Source organism: Mchenga conophoros, linkage group LG7, assembly GCF_057382185.1.
Source record: "Mchenga conophoros isolate Kocher_MC1m ecotype Shallow Benthic linkage group LG7, M_conophoros_male_GT1.1, whole genome shotgun sequence".
NCBI classification, from domain to species: Eukaryota; Metazoa; Chordata; class Actinopteri; order Cichliformes; family Cichlidae; genus Mchenga; species Mchenga conophoros.
Window position 1 is genome coordinate 52600938 of NC_140532.1, and position 18479 is coordinate 52619416.

Genomic DNA, 18479 nt, shown 5'->3' on the forward strand with positions numbered 1-18479 from the left:
CTCAAAACTCGAATCATGACAGAAGTTTTCTCTTTATATTGTAGGCTCTTTACCTTACAATATAAAGTGCCTTGAGATGAGTGTTGCTGTGATTTGGTGCTATATAAATAAAGCAGAATAGAATTAAATTGAATTCAACTGAACTGAATTGAAAGCACTACACAAACTATCAAAACCTATAACAAAATCTACTCTGTTATAATGAAATAAGCATCTTCAGCTACGATAAATTGGTAATATAAATTGCATTTCATTTTACCATATCAAGTTTCTACCAAACACCTGGATTCAGATTGAGTTGGCTTGACATATGTCCACTGGTTTCCTCCAGAAACAGAGTAACATAAATCTTGCAGGGTCTCTCTGCCAGTGATTTTCACATCATCCTCAGAGCGCAGTGCTGTTCGCAGTATATTGCAGCATTTTTATGGCAACCCACAGCCATTGCCCAGAATGTATTTTATCCTACAGTAGAGCACAGTTTTAATGAGAAACAGTATGTAACTGTCAGAAGTTGGCCGTATTCTTACAGCAGATTGTTACAGTGTTTACTGATGCCTTTCTATGTAAACATTTTAATGTTTAGCAGATTCAGCTGATACTGTTTTCTCCACCACTGATCATTTATTAGTTGTTAAACACATTTCTTATGATACTGACTTCCAAAAGCAACTCTGACAATGATCTCTTTCCTCCATAAAGACGACATTTGACAACTTCCCCAGTACCCTTATTGAAGAACTTTGAAACCTCAACATGTATCATTAAAGCCCTTGTTTGACCATTAGAAAAGTTTAGTTTCTAAGGGTAGCCCTAGTAAGTGATATAGGCAATGCTGACCCTCACTAATTTCTGATGCACACTGAGTCATTTTGTTCAGGAAGCAGGCCTGAAACACGACAGACATAGCTCAGATCAGAAAAGACAAACTTGGGTTGTTCTTAGCACGTGTCCGAGGGGAAAGCCTTAGCTTTATAAAAAGCTAAGTAGCAGAAAGGACTCAAATGTGTTCCATCACTTGACTACTTGAATGTTTCTTCCAACCTGGGATCAGATTTATGAGTCATTTCAATTAAATCCACTGCACACTACATGCACTTGGGCCATTTTAATAATGGCGTCTGATTAGACTTTCCTTCGTAGAGGCGGTGCTTGATTGACAATTCCCTAAGCCTCCCGTTAATGTTGTAGCACCTGTAAGGGTTGGACGGATTTTAATCATCTTTCATGGAGTCTGATAACTTCCAGTAATTCCAGTTTTAATGCACACTCACCTTCCACAGCCTTATCATGAGCAAAGGTTTCATCAGCCAGAATAAAATGAAACTACCTGCGAGGAGGGGCGAGCACAGCCAAAATCCTTGGTTGCCACGTTATATGTGAATAATTTAATGCCAGGTTTTTGTTCTCAGCGGTGTTCATGTGTGTGTCCTGCGATAGGTATGCACTCTCTTTCTGTGTGGGCTGTACAATACTTATTCCATTGTGAATGCCAACAATAGGCCTTTGATTGGGTGGTCATGTGGTTCTGAAGCTGTTCTGTTTCAGACTATATGAACCACACATTACACTAACAGCTCCAGTGGCCTGGAGATATAATAAAATCTCATTTATTGGCTTCAAGATGAATAAATGACTTCAGAAATGACATCAGGGCGAATTTACATCTGTGTCCTCCACAGCCGATTCTTTTTTTGTCTTTTTTGGTTGGTCTGCATACCTGAGAGAGGTAATACAAGGTCAGACTGAGAGGGCTTTTCAGACTGATATCCCAACAGTAGGATATAGGTTTTTCCAGATAATGACTTAAAGTGCACTGCACCTGCTTCCATCAGATTTACATCAGATTTTGTTTTTTCAAGAACTAAATATAGTTTAGCCTGTGCACATCCACAAATGCATGTATTTTTGCTTTTCTAGTAGCGCTAGTAACTGAGTTTCAGCTCAGTCACATGAAGATTTGATTATGGAGCAGGGGAATGCAGTCTGTGAGTAATGAAAGTGAAATACTCTAGACATAAAGAAGAACATTTGTTTGTTGGCAGGAGCTCTTCCCTGCGTGGCAGTACACAGCCCACACACTGGACAGCAGGGGATACATCTCACTTGCACGTTGGCCAGTATTTAAAGTTTGTCTCGTAAGCATGAAGTCACAGCGGATATCGCTAAGCTCCCCTAAAATCATGCCTGATGAAATGTTCTATTATTATGAGTACTGCAATAGCAGACTTTCAGTGTGCATGGGAAAGATCCCATTAAAAGATACACAGTGGTATCTGGTTTGTTTTCGTATTGCAGTTTGTTTGGGTTGTTTGCATAAACATGAATGTAATACGGCAGCAGTTTTATTGATTCTGTGCATGCTAGTTAGTGTGAAATGGAGCCATGGAAATCTGCTTCCCAACTTCCTATGTGCTACTGGAAGGAGGCTGATGATGAAGAGGGAACTAGTATGGGAATAAAGAAATGAAAGAGCCTGAATTAAAAAAAAATAAGACTTTGATTTTTTTTCTCTCAAGCATAGCAGGGCTGAACAAGAATTGTTTATTACACTGCTGTTGTGAATATTTCTCCTCGTGATTTATTTTCTGCCCATTGAGCTGAAAATGCAAATGATGGAATTGTCTTGTTTGCATATGGAAAATGTCTTCATTGCAGGTGCATTGCAGGGGAATTTGCTCTGCTTCTCTCATTTGCTTTTGGTACTTACAGAATTTAACGCCAAAAAAAAGCACCTGAGATTTAGCATCGTTATTCAAGTTTCACTGAAAAACTGATTAACCTTCAGGAATTAGTATCCATTTGAAAAAGGCTCGCTTCTTTCGTGAGGTCACTTCTTTTCTCTGTTTTTCATTTTGTTCAGCTTCGGTGTGTGTGTGTGTGTGTGTGTAGGCGTGAGTGTGCGCGCATGTGTGTGTGTCTCATTTCATGAAAGAGACAGGGAGCGAGAGGCAGAAAGAGAAATTGAGTAAAAGAGCTCCAGTTTAAATATAGGTCCTAATAGAATTTGTGTCTTTCCTCTTAGGCAAGCTGCCATTACCTCCCCCTTTCATCACTTTTCTCTCTCCCTTTGCTCTCCTCGGGGTTGATGCTACAGATAACTATTAAAGATATGTTTCCATTATGTCCCAGTAAGGCTCTGCTCATTTAGTGTGCTGAAGACCCGGTCAAGATAGGTCCGTGACCTTGATCGGTTCTGTGCTAACAAGGAGCGCTCCATAAAAGTATGATTTAACAACCTCCTATGTGTTAATCTTAAGTTGGCATTAAAGCATTGGATAATCACTCTATCAACATTCAGCCTTCAGTCCTTGGGAAGATAAAGCCTGAGCTGTATAGAGGAAGGTAAAGAAAATGGGATGGATAGGGAGGGGGTGGAAAAAACAACATCCATCTATCTATCTATCTATCTATCTATCTATCTATCTATCTATCTATCTATCTATCTATCTATCTATCTATCTATCTATCTATCTATCTATCTATCTATCTATCTATCTATCTATCTATCTATCTATCTATCTATCTATCTATCTATCTATCTATCTATCTATCTATCTATCTATCTATCTATCTAGTCTCTAATGCTGCCACAACTCCTTCATTCTGTCTTTCTCTATCTATCTCAATGACTAGTAGTGGTGTTTGCCAGTTTCATAAGATATCTAACATTTGTCACTTTAAAGGTCACATTTGCATAAAACCAACACCTCTGTGAAGCAATAAATTGGAATCTCTTAGCCTCATACAACTAGCATCCAAGGCATAGTTTCCAGTAAACGTGCAGATATCAAAGGTCAGTGCAAAAAACCAGATGAAACGTCTAATGTGATTAATTTTTTTCGTCTCTTTTCACCGTCCATACAGATTTATGTTTAGAGGCTTTGGAGAGAAAAAACGGTCATTGATGCTCAGTGTCAGTTGCAAGATGTTAAACAAGGCTTTAAGTCTGGAGGGATACAGATGGCCATCTACTGTGAAACACTACAAGTAATGATTGCACTACATGATTGGATAACTGGCTGAGGTGCATTAGACTGTGTTTACAGCATTAGTTGAGCACACGGTGAGGTAAATGCATTCCCCTTGTGGTGTTGTCATACCGCAGGACTATAATGTCACTAGACAGGCTGCTAGAGCCGTTCACGAGCGGTTTCACTGATGTTGGGATGAAGTCAAACGCATTAAAGTTCTCTTCCAGTTACCACATCTTTAAAACATTAAAGCTTTATGGGACATTTGTTATTGCTGAAGATAAATTAGATTGTTAACATACAACCTTCTTGACTCCCTTTATCAAGGAAGGCTTTCTTCTTGGATGGACGATCCATGGATAGGATGGAGCGGTCATATAAAGAGACTGGTGGAGACTGGAGGTGGCCAAGTAAAAGATGCTAAACTCTGGGAATGACCCAGATTCACTGGGAATGACCCGCATGGACAAGATTAGTATATATAAGAGGGACAGTTCAGGTTTGGAGACCAAGTTAATGAGGCAAAGCTGAAATGGTTTAGACATGTGCAGAAGAGGATATATTAGATATAGCATGTTAAACATCGAGCTGCTAGACAGGATAAAAAGTCATGAAATGCCTGATGTCATGAAGTTACAACGCAGGACTGCTGGGTGTTGGGGTGCATAGTGTGGAAAAATCTTCATGCTATAGTGAGCTACAAACTGCCTCTGGAATCAACATCAGCACAAAAACTGTGTATCAGGAGCTTCATGGCCTGGGTATCCATAGCTGAGAATTTCCTGCATATACAATGTGTAGGTGGTCCAGTACCTTTGTTCATACAGTGTATTTAGTGAAGAGGATGGAGATGGAAGAAGAAGAATAGTTGGAATGTTCAAGAATCTGAGACTAATGTGCACACGTTAGTGACAGTTTTATTTACATAGAGCCAGATCATAACAGTGGTAACCTTGGGGTGTTTAATGCAAAGACCCTAAAATATTAGAAATAAAGCAATTAGACCATCGTCTATGAGCAGCACTTTGTGGGGAGGAAGAACTCCTTTCTTAAGAAGTAAGCCTGTCATATGAGGACAAAGTTCTCTATTATGATATTATGCTACTGTGAGGTCTTTAAGATATATAGAGATCATATTCCTTCAGGACTTTGTATTTGAGAAGAAGGATTTTAAAATCCACTCTAGGTTTAACAGGGAACCACTGAATAGATGCTAATGTGTGAGATATATGCTCTCTCCTTCTATTCTCTGTTAGTACTCTTTGATTTTAGTCCATTTCCAGATTAGAAGTAACAAATGCATGGACTGGTTTTTCGATAGACACACCTGAATATTTATCTGCTACAATACAGGTAAATGTTTTAGCCAAAATTGTATCCACAGCAATATGAAAGACTCATTAGTAGTTATTGAAAATGCTTGACTGCACTTCTTGGTACCAAGGGGATAAACCTTGGCACTAGTTGTTTGGTTTAGGGGCCAATTACTTTTTCACATAGGGCCGGGTAGGTTTGTATAGCTTTTTTCTACCTTAAATAAAATCATCATTTAAAAACTGCATTTTGTATATACTCAGATTATCATTACCTACCTAGTTTGTTACACAAAAGACACAAGTTTTGCCTCTGTATACCACTTCAGTTCATTTAAAATGAAACAATCAACATGCAATTGAAGTGCTTTCCTCTTCAATTTATGCGAGTTTACCAAAAACTGTTGGAACAGTTCTTTTTAATCATATTGTTGGAAAATGACTGTAATTTCAAACTGTTTACAGCTTTTCAGTGTAATTGGCAAAGAGATCACAAAGCAAGTGAAGGAAGCTATCATTAGTGAAAAATCTGAATAAACCTACAACAGAGTTTGCAAAAAAAAAAAAAAAGAGTTGACGAACAAACAATTTAGGTTCATTCTTAAAATGAATGAATGGCCAGTTCAGGAACACTAAGATGCCTGAAAGACTACAGAAGGAAAACAATGTGCATGGTTAAGAAAAACAACTCCATAACATCTAACCAAGTCAAGAACACTTTGTGGAGTTCGGCCTGTTATCGCCAAACTCTACAATCAAGAGATGCCTCCATGAATAGGCACATATGCCTGCCCGAACCAGGTCACTTGTGTTTGCTGATGATGAAGCTGCTGACAGAAACTAGTGGCTCCATAGTGTAATGCTTTACACATTTGCTTGGAAAGCAAACAGTTGCTGGAAAAACAACTCCCCTTATGGGTTAGGTCAAGACAGGCATTCGGCATAAAGACAAATCCAACATGCGGACCTACCCGCTGCAGTATTCCCTAATGACATGGGAACAGTTGAAAGCTGGTCTTCTGAACTGCTGATAGAAATAGCAGGAAGTGTATTTACTGCTCACATTCAGCTAAATGCTGCAAAACTGATCAGACATGTCACAATGCAAATTATGTAAAAACAATACAACTGCAATACAGATAAAAAACATTTCCACTTCACTTACACTAGCATATATTGCACACTGCAGTGACGTAATATCCAAATACTCATATGGTAAATGGACTGGTTCAGCGCGTTTCACCTCAGAACACTCAATGCAATTTACACAACTTGCCTCATTCACCCCCATTCATAGAAGCACTTGTTCTATGTTCTTCCTATGTAAATGATTTCTATCTAACATGCACACACATTCAGTTACTCAAGTATAACTGGACGTTAAAGACTGGATCGAACCACCAACCTTACGACCAGCAGATTACATCAATACATCAAATACTCATCATCTTTGAAATCCTTTATTATATATATGGAAATATGAACAATAAATTACACATCCTGTAATTATCAGGACATCTGTGTTTATTAAATATGTTTTTCATCATTTTTTTTCTTGTTGTGTGAGCTAGATATCCAGTCAGGGAAATGTCAAAACAAGCCAAGTGAAAACATTTATCATCACCGAAATTAAATCATAAAGCATGTATTGCTCCATTAGCTAACTCGACCTTGCATTACAAAACCAGTGCTGCATGTCTTCACTGATGATCATCTTGCATTGATGTTAACTTTTCCCTGAGACATGTGCAGAGCCATCAGGACTGTGCTATTTCAGACCTTTTTCACAGAATTTGCTTTTTAAAAGTAACCACTCTGCCACGTGTCATGTTATTCATTCATTAATTCATTGCAGCAATTAACTAGTAGACTTTGGCAAAATGTTTCAGTGACAGACAAAACTGACATTTGCTGGATAAAATGAAAAATCCCTTTTTGTTGTCTATGTCTGTGTGAAATTAGTGAGTTATTGTTTTAGAAATTACACATTTCAAGTGGTAAATCTGTCACTTTTGTCCAGTATGTACACTGTGTACTATACATGTCTAGCTCAAGGAGCGAGTAATTAAAGGGGTTTGGGTGGGCTTGCATAACAAGCTGTCAGACTTGCCACCACCTGCCCCTTTTGCACTAGTAAGATGGGAGATAATGGAGACATTTAGTACATGCTGTGTGTGTAGGCTGCTGTGAGTGTCGCTAATCCAGCACAGTTTGCTATGGTAAACAAAGGCAACTCTGCCCTGGGGTGGAAAAGCCTACAGGCCAACCCTCAGGCCTTTCCATTGATTCACTGACTGAACACTGTGATTTCACTAATGTGGCATTTACGACAACAGCACAGAACCCAAAATTGACCGACATTGTGCATTTCACCCACCGTCTACACTGAGCATACCTTTTTTTCCAAAACATCCAGAAACATTCACTGTGCGACATGCTTACTGTAAAAATTTCTTAGTACTTCCAGTCTGATAAACCGCTGTGCACGCTTCACAACTACATCTGTCAAACATTGTAGAAGGTTTCGGAGTGTCTGTGTTAGCCGATTACATTATATGTTTTAATTATCCGTTCCATTTATTTCTTTATTCCGTACACCCAGTGTCTACACTGCGATATTATCAACTCCTCTCAGACTGTGCAGTCTTTCACCATGTTTCTCTGCCTATGAATAGGCTGCAGTGCTGTTCATGTGTGTTTTTGCTAGAGGGGGCTTATGTCAGTGAATGACTGCTGCAGCTACGATTTATGCTTTCTTTGTGTGTTTGTGTCCAAGTGTGTGCCTGACATAGCACTGTTCACATCCCCAGGGGGACCTTGCTGCCACAAGAATTCGTGCATCATAATACTTCAACAGTATACAAAATTGATGACCACAGGTTATGTGGGTCAGGCCAGAATGACGCAGCAGACATGCACAAGGGGGATGTTGACAGACAATGGCAGAGAGGGTTAGGCTGAACACACTGGAAGCTGTTGCAAACAGAGAAACATTTTTTTTTTAAATAAAGTCATATAAATGCTCCAATGTGATGAGTAAAACAAGACAGGAGAGAATAAAGGAGAAGGGGAGTACAGCGAGAGCTCTTGATGTTAGTATTTTTGTCATACAGTACCATCCTTTGTTTGCTCATCACACACTGCATCCGTGTGTGCTCCTTGTATTCATGTCAGAGCTAATTACAGTTGCCAGATCAGTAGTTAGAGGACAGAGCAGCATCTCAGCAATGTGCTTTCCACCCTACTGAGTTGCCAGATTTCTGAATGTCTTAATTACGCTGTATAGGCTTGCAGCAATGCCTCACCTTCTACATGTCCTCAAAAAACAATGTCACTATAGATTTCCAGAGTTGGCGTTCAACTTGGTGTGTTTAAACATTCATTTAAATGCTCGTAAATGTAGCTGTGAAGAATACAGCCATTAAACACTGAAGTTTTGCCCAACATTTTTATTATTATTTCAATCACATTTTACAGATTTTCCTCTGTATTTTTCAATAACTTTTACCAAATTCTGCATTCAGGGAGCAAAACAAAGATGTGATCAAAAGTAGTAGGAAAAGTTATGGGTCTGAGAAGCGAAGGGCCTGAATTTAGAATGACTTAAGCATTGTGTTATGTATTATCTTATGCTGTGCTGGAGGACTGGTTGGTTAATAAACAGAGTGGTTAATATTTATTCACAAAGCTTTTGATTCTAGGACTCAGCGAGTGCATCAATATAGTCGTAGCTAAGAAGAAGTATTTCACAAAGAAGTTCATGCTGTATTGAATACATATTACAGCAAGTATTGATTACATAATTTACACAGTTCCCTTTAACACCCTCATTACTTCTTGTATGGTGATTAAAGCTCCTATAATAAATATTTAGTAGACCATTAAAGGATGTGAAGATTACCTATTTGTAAATCATTTTGCTTGAAGTGACAAATCCAGAGACAATAACTGCTTAACACTGCATACAAAAGATGGATGTGGTGTGCGGGTCTGAAAATGAAGTCAATATGGATGTGCCTTAAATCTGCATTCTTTCTAAAAGCCAACAGTTGGCAACTCTTATTGTAAAAGTAAAGCCCATTTGTATATAAGTCTGTATGCTAGCTGTGCCCTCAGTAAATAATTTCACATTGCTCCCAAATGCTGGTTTGAGTGTAGTTTTGTCAGATTTCCCTACTCCTACTGAATACGACTTGATTTATAAGTTACAGTAGTTGGAAAAGATATAAAATCATGAAACTTTGAGCTGAGCCTTTTAGCCAAAATGTCTTGATTTTTTTCCAACCAGCTGAAGAGAGCGGTGGCTTGCTGCACTCTATGTGAAAGATGGATATTTCCACAGTGGTTTCTAAACTCTACATTTTGAAGCCTCATTGCTGGCCGAAAAGAACATATTTGGATAACAGCATGAGCCAAACATCAAGTTGCATTAGCTGATAGCATTAGCTAAGTTATCAGCTAATTAGTCATAAGTACCAGGCTAATAAAATACAAGAATTTCACTCACCAAAATTGCAGCGCAAAAGAGATCCAGATAAATTTAAGCAGGGAACTACTGGATAAATCAAAGTGGTCCTGTCACTAACTTGCCTCACCAAAGGCCAAACAGGTGAGCTATGAAGAAAAGAGCTCACAGTTCGTGTCAGGCTTTGATCATGTTAACTTTAACTAGATCTAACTGAGAAACCAAGACACACTGCAACCTCAAATCGGCAATCACAAGATAGGCCCACCTTAAAGCACACCACACTTTATTCTCCTTTTTATAGATTAGTTTGGTTATATATCAGTATTGAAACCGGCTGAACAGCGAGTGCAGACAAGAAAATGAACAGCAAAATGAGTGGAGAAGAAAAGCGATTTGGTGTTCAAGGTTGCTACGAGGAAACATTGTCAAGCCGGTTGCGGTGGTTTATGAGTTTGAATATGTGTGATTTGTTCTTGAGACCAAAAACTGTGATATGAATGCGGCTCATGGTTTGTTCGTGAATGTTATATGCCAGCCCTATAGAGTTCAGTTAAACATTGTTTCAAAGCCCATTAAAGGAAGAATTTGGATTATAGTGATATATTCGCTACTCTGAGACATCACAGTGCGAGTGTTACAACTTCAAAGTGGTGACTGCAAGTTCCACTGGCTTGAACACTGGGGTGCCATAGAAACCAAAGCAAAAAGAAAAAAAATCCTTCTGTGTAAAAAAATAAAACCAGCCCATAAATCAGACAGCACTGAACATCCTCAGTGAGTGTGTTGTCTGAGGATAATCTTTCTAACATCCAAAGAGCTCTGGCTTTTATCTGCATGCCCTTGTTCTTGGTTGTTGGCTTGTTTTTGACAAATGCCAGTTGCACCTGCAGGGGGTAGTTACAATCTTATGAAGACCTTTACAATGTTAATGCACCCCTGAGAAGCTTCTAATGTGCACTATTTTGTTGAGTCTGTGTCTGCGGTTTGTTGACAGCTCTGTTATAATTTGTTGAGGCAGTTCATGGTCTTATAATGGATTGCAGGGGGTTAAAAAGGGGCACCCAATATTTTGTCCACCTATCGTAATAGTCTTTAATCACACTTAAAGGCTATGCAGAAACTCTGCCATTTGCCTCATTTTTTTGTCTATGTGTACCTCTTTCTCTCTCTTTCTCTTCCTCTGTGTGTGTATATGTGTGTAATATAGTTTTCATCTTTTTGTGCTGTGTCTGGAGGGTGCCCAAGCAGGGAATTCATCATCCTAATACACCGTATATAAGCACTTGTTAAAACCCCAACACTGCATTTTTTCAATATTCGTTATAGTTGTAATATTACTGCTCCGGGTGCCTGAGGCATTTCTTCAGCCGGTCAAAGAGCATCATTGAAAAGCCTGAAATCATGCAGAAGGCTATCTGGTGGAATTCCCAGATATGATAGAGAGGTTGGGAGTTCAGGAATACAGTTTTGCCTTGAGGAGAATACCAGCGCGTGTGTATCAATGGGTGAGTAACTGAATGGATTTTTATGCCAGTTTTGCAAGCACAAAACAGTGCATGCAAATCTTCATCAGTGTAACTGAGTCCATTATTACTGAGCTGAAAGCACTGTGCATAAATTCGGTGTATGTACCTTCATTCATTGTTAGGAAGTACACATTCATTACACAACTTCCAGATCACCTTGTAAGCCCATCTGGATAATGATCTCACACAAAGCTACAAAGCCAATAGCACGACTGTCTAAATGTTATTTCCTTTGATTTGTTTTTTGCCCTGTCTTGCCACACACACACACAGACACACAGAGAAAGACCCTCCACACATTACCAATGTAATGAGATTGCTCAGCTCTGTATGGTAATGATGTTGTTCACTTTGTCGATGCCTCCACAGACATTGTAGTTGTTTGTTTGGTTTTATGGATAATAACCATTAAAGGTCAGAAAAAATGTCATCCAAAACACTGACAAGCCTTTCATCTGGGAAACTAGGGTTCAACCCCATGTGGTTTGCCAGGATGATGCGATCAAGTGCCTGAAAAAGAGATATAGGCATATAAAAAATGGCTAAGGTACATGGAATATAAAATTATATTTGGTATGCAGCAAACAAACAATCCAGAATAACTTGTGTTTCAATTGAAGCAACACTCGAAATATGGTTTCTTTGTATGTATATTTTTTTAGGGGAGGGAATGTGTACAGCGAGACATACCATATCAATAAACAGTCAAAATCTGACAAAACATGTCTATTTTCTTGTTATTGTTCCATACTGTGGCGTGGGTGTGTTCCCTGGCCAGCTGCAGAGGAGGGGTGACGCAGTGAGCTCCCGGGGCGGCGCAGGGGCGGGGTGAACAGGTGTGCTGGGATCTGACAGTGATTGTGTCTCTTTATATGTTGGCAGTGACAGACGGAGACGGAGGTGACAGCAGAGAAAGAGAGCGCGGGAGTATATGTGTCCACGTACAACCCCGAGTTTAATAAAAAGTTCTGCATTGTCAAAGTCGCTCCGGCTGGTATTTCTTGGGTCCACCGTTACACATACTTTCTACTGGAAAAAATGAAAATTTATATATTACTCAGGATTTAAGAAAAAGAATTATTTGATTGGCTGATTTTGCTCCCTGACAACCATAGATTGGCTTTATATGTATACAGCACACCTGTTCAAAAGATCAGTTTCTTCCATTCCAACCTCTCCACCACCATGGGCAAGACAAAACAGCTGTCAGGGTCAAGATCTTAGACATGCACAAGGCAATGACTGCAGAAAAAATGGCCAACCTGGCTGGAAATCCTCCTGTTGTTCAAAATCAATCCAAGATTTTCCATTTGTGGGAGTTGTCATGTTGCCCTTTTAGAGCCAAAGTCTGTGCACTAATGACTGTAAGTACTGAACATGAACACGAACACGCCCCTCTGCACTTTTTCTGTAGCTTAGCTGCTCCAGTTTTGACGGTATCTGCCCATGGGCTTACTGTGACTGACAATTGGTTAAATTAAAAGGTAAGTATTTCTATATTATCAAAAAGACACACAGCTTAACATCTTATAGTTCTACAAAATCTAACATCGCTCTGTAGCTTCTGTTGTTAATTCTTTTTTTTCTCTTTTGCCTGTCCCGTTTGGTTCTTTAGCCGTCAGAATTGTTGTCTGAAAACCAACAAGGATACCCAATGGATTTACTTTGCCAAATGGATCATCGCGGCCTTGCTGTATTGGTCCATTTGATCGACCTTTGTTGTTATTATTTATTTTATTTTATTTTCAGTTGTTACAGATGGGACAGACATGACTGCGTTATAGGAAAGGGAGAAAGAAAGATGAAGGAAAAGAAAAACAGAAGGGAAGAGGGACAGTGAGAAAGGGCACTTAAAAAAATCTCCTGGATCACCTGTTGAGAGAAAAAGAAGAGAAAACAAGCAAAAAAAAAACAAAGCAACATACTAAACACAACACCATAACGTTAATCTAGTTAAGTGTAAACAGCAGTAAATACTAAATATTGAATGTTGTTCTGCAGCACGCAGGACCGACAGCGCACAATGTCCTTTGAAGTAGCAGCCAATAAAGGTGTAGTTTATGTCTATGAACAGTGAACACCCGTGTGCACACCTGTGTGGATCAGCGCGCTTGTATTCAAAAGGTTTTCCCATGTAACGGTGTGCTAGAGGGTGTAGAGAGCCATAGCCCTGTCCCCCAGGGCATGAAGCAGGCATGGAGGAGATCCAGGCTCCAGACATCCAGAGGCCCCAGAGTGCGAGAGTCCAAGGAGGACCACCGGAGGGGCATCCGTGCCACCCTCCTGGGAAGAGCTGAGGAGAGCCCCAGACCCAGTAGCCACAGAGCAGAAGCCAGAGGGGGCTGCACTGGCGTGCCCGCCGGCTCTGCCGGCAGCCAGCTGTGCCAGAGTGAACCGAGCCGCAGGCCCAGAGGCCCGAAGAGGCCTAACTGAGCAACAGGCGCCAGGCCCCGCCAAGTAGCCACCGGGAGTGAGCTGATACATACCTGAGCACCCAGCCCTGGACACCAAGAACCACCAACGCACCGACCTCTGAAGGCATCAGTCACCGGCAGGGAGTGTGGTGAGGGGAGATAGGCCTCCATACTTTGGAAGGCCTGGGAGTTCCCAGAGAGGTGGAGTCTAAGACCCGACCTGACATATAGACACAGGCAAACAAGCACACAAAGACACAAACATGCATTCCCACCCTCATGCACACATATACAAATACTCAGCACTCACCCAACGTAAGTGGACATGTACACACAATCACACTCCCCAAACATACTCTATACCCCCAGAGTATAGAGTATAGAGGGGGAAACGGCACCTAGACCCAGGAGATGTTACCCTTTCCCCCGGGGTGGAGGCAAGCAGACCGCCCCAGGCTTCACAGCAGCAGGGAGGCCCCACATCCCAGATCCCAATCGGATGGCCAACACCTCCTCCCAGCCCCCCTGCCCTGCTGGCCAGCAGAGAACCGGGGTGTGTGAAGACCCCATACCTCCCTCCTCCTGCTCATGTGTAGTGTTGCTGCGTGTTGTTCTAAAGTGCATTTAAAAATTAATGTTAATTCTTTAGTTAGATTAGCCATTAGCATAGGTACTGTGTTAGAGGCTTGTTGCTAGCTAGATAGCAAGGCTACACACCTGTTACTCTTGTAATCTATATGTTTGAATGATTTGCACGCCTTAGTTTGCACACTCCACGGAAGCCTAGAGTTACTGTTAATATCAGAAATGTCTAGAAATGCAATGTTGTCCTTTGAGATTTTAACTTAAGACTGAGGATGAAATGAAACTGAAGATTTAAACAGTTTTACAGCCATTACGTTACCAGCTTTCTTAGGTCAAGAGGTTTAGAAAAACTAGAACCCTTCTTTTCATCACAGCTGTCCTGTGCCAGATGTTCTGTTGACGCACTGAGAGAGGTGTAATTTCAGAAACATCAGGAAGACTGAAGCTCATTGCAGTGCTCAAGCAAGACTCACAGTTTTCATCAGCAGCTCCCTCTTCATCAACAGTGTGATAGTCACCTTTTCTTTCTGTAATGCTCAAAGCCCTCACATTATCTTCATATAATGCATCCTCTCTGGTTACTCTGTTACAAAAAGCTCTGAATGACTTTATGGCAAATAATACACTATTGGCAAAACACAGTGTGAACGAATTCCAGATAAAAGTTTTTAGTTCAACATACATGTGAAGACCTTTGATTTTAAATCAGGTTGTATTTAATACTGTCAGAGAAAACCATGTCCTCTTCATGTAGTTGACTACATTCAGTGTTAAAAGCAGAAGCTGTGCAGGTCTGAGATCAGCAGCTGTCTGAAACACCAAACTGAGTTGTTGTTTATGGTCTTATATAGTGACACTAGTTGCATGAATGATTAATCCCTTTGACTTTTTGTCTTTAACTTTATCAGTAAACCAGCTCTAGCTTTCACTGACAGTACATCATGTGGAACTTTAGCCTTTGTACTTTTTACATTAGTTCATTTTGGAGTTATTACAAATAGTGAACACATAAAATGATTTGTCTGTTGTCACTGGGTGGTGCAGAGGTCTGAAACTGAGGGCATCTCCTGTGATCACAAAGAGAAAAGAATCATGACGAATAGTTTTCCCCTTACATTTGAAATAAAGCTGATTGTATAGTTTCTTTGTAAACTCGGTACTGTGAGTGAGAACCTGAGTGGCTCTCTCCACTCCGTTACATATTCCATATTCCCTGTGAGGTGATGGTGCAGCCCACACCCAATCACAACAGTGTTGTCAAATGAACTATTTAAAAATATACATACATACATGCTGGCCGGGTCAAGGCCCTGTCACAACAAAGCAAGCTGCTATGGTCAAACTGCAAGACGCTAGGCCGACCTTGGAGATAAAAGCTACTGCTGAGCACAAGCACCCGCTCCCCGAAAGAGGGGCTGGCTGCCACATTCAAGCAGCAAAACCTAGTGAAGATCAATCCAAACGACCATGTTGCTGCCACGCAAATGTCCCAGAGGGAGGCCCCCTTCTTAAGACCCATGAGGTGGCCACCCCCAGGTTGAGTGGGCCCACATTTCAGATGTGAGGGGAACCCCCAAAGAGACATACACTTGCGAAATGACCTGCACAAGCCAGTGGGACAGCCAGTACTTAGACAGGGTTCTGCCCAGGATCCCAGAGTGGAAGCTCACCAACAGCTGGTCTGTTCGGTTGGGTATGCCATAGGGCAGCCTGGTGCCAAGCCGCCTCCTATTCCAAGCCCTCAGTGGAAGCTGTTTGTAGCTCAGTCGACTGGGACAGTTGGAATTCGGACAGGACGAACAGCAGGAACTCTGGGTTGGGCCGGAGTACCACTCCTTTCCTGTCTTGCAACCACCTGCAGCAATCCATGTGGATTAACAGAGCATGGAGTTCACTGTGTCCTCCAGCGGTTCAAAAAGAGGATGCTGAAGGGTGCCAAGGACCAGGTTCAGCTCCCATGGGGAAACCAAGGGGCCAGTCTGTGAATTGAACGACCAACGCAAATGGCATTGATTGCTGGCATTATGACATGCATGGGATTGAAAGCAGGATTGATAACAAGCATGGACAAGCATGGATTTTTAAATCTCTTTGGGGCCAAAGAGGGGCCTCCAGGATCAGCCTCAGCATCTCAGTCTGGACCAGGCAGATGATCGACTGGAGGAGGAAGAAAGCAGAGAAGGCGTAGAGGAGAGGCTGGTCAATTGGCCGTTGACCCGTAGATCGCACCCCAATCTACTGGGGAGGCGTCTCTAAAGACTAACTGATGGCAAGTCTGGCCCTGCTCTAGGTTGGACGAGTCCCTCCACTGGTAGGACCTCTGCGGGCACAGACCCAGGCTCAGCAGGTGTCCTTGGACTGGTCTCATGTGTAGCAGCCATGAGGTCCATGAGATTAAGGCACAGCCCCCAGCTGATCTGCAAGTAAAGCCCAAATTGATCTAGGCACGCCTTAAAGGCTTGATGTGAGGGAACACGAAGGCCATGGACATGCCCAGAAACATTGTGACCTGGAGGGCTGAGACTTGTTTCCACAGTATCTGGGCATGCTGGGAGTCGCTCACTGAGGTAAAAGTTGGTATGTTCGTGATGGGGGATCAGCAGAGGACCTGTAGGCAGTAGCCCTGGGTAACAGTAAATACCACCCAAGGATCCGCCCCCAGAGCTGACCAAGCCATCCTGCGCTGGGCAGAAAGGGAAGGGGGCTGGCCTGACCCAAGGAAAATTCAACAGGGAGGGGGACAGCTGTAGGACAGCCGAACCTTGACTGCACATCCTCTCCGTTTCTTCTGCGTGTCGGTGCTATGTCGGTGAAAGGCCTCTAGCTGAGGCCTGAGGTCCCCAGGGCCCCCATTCAGCAGATGATCCAATTATTATTTCCTCCACTGTATTGAAAATAAAAAGTAGGGTAGCTTAATGGTACTTCCATACTTTTCTATGGGTTGCATCTGCTATGGGAGAAAACCCCTTTGGAAGAAACTGTTTAGCCCCTGATGGCCACCCTATCAGCCATTAACATATATTAATGCTGGAAGCATGTGTTCAAAGATTCACGATCAGTTTGAGAGTAAAATCAATAGTAGCTCCGTCTCTTAGCTATTCCTGCTTAAATATTGGGAAGAGCAGGGGAAGAGAGATCAATGACCACCCAAGAGGCAGGTACATACTCTACTTACACCTGTGCAGCAGAACATATCCATCTTATTCGTTGACACAGGAGCATTAACTGCCAAATAAAACCCCACAAACAACGTGGCAAAGAGAGATCCCAGTGTTCCAGTAGAGCTGAGACACCATCAGTCTTCGACCCTCCCCCACTCCCCTAGGCTACCACAGACAGCCCGCTCTGCTCTAAAAACACATTAAAAATACTAAGTGTTAAATGCCTGTATAACAATTTTCTATGTTAACTTGAGAGTCCATCTATTAATTTGCAGCACATCCAAACTACAGAATCTATTAGCATCAGTGAAACTATAAGTAATTTATTTTTGCCCTTTAGATAATCCTTGTGAAGTTTGACAAAATGACATTGGCACTGATAATATATTAGTTAGCAAATAGGCAATGTAGATTTACACCAGTATATATTTTTTAAAGAGTGGACAGTAAAGTGCATACATTTAAGCTAACCTGTACTTAAGCATTTTACTTTATGCTTCTTCATCCTCTCTGAAGTATTTGTACACTTTTCACTTAAAATGACTGGTATCAAATCTTTAGCCTCCATTAGTTGATTTTGCTAAATTAAATCAGTTTGTCAGCCCAGAGACTAGCATGGATTTTTAAATCTTTAAACAGGGATCTTAAGTCAGCATTAATATGGCATGCCATCAGATATCCTCTCATCTGGCTTGAGGCATCCAACAGTTAGTATTACTCTATAAAGCTACTGTCTCTTTATTATTTCAGGAGGCTGCGCAGTGAGAAGAGTAAATCAACATAACCCCGCAGAGCTGCCTCCTGACAACACATATTTTTCTCATTTTACAGGAGGAAGTTGCGGGTCTCTTATTGACATCTTCATATATCAGCGCCGTCCTGTGAAGAGTGCTCGCCTGAGTTAGAGTTGTGTTGACAGATCCTCATCGCGCAAGCATGCACGAATATGCAGCTTGCAGGGAGAGGATTAATATTGGTAGTAAGCATGGTTCCAACTGGACACTGAGAAAATAATTGTCTTCTTTATCTTGCCAAAAG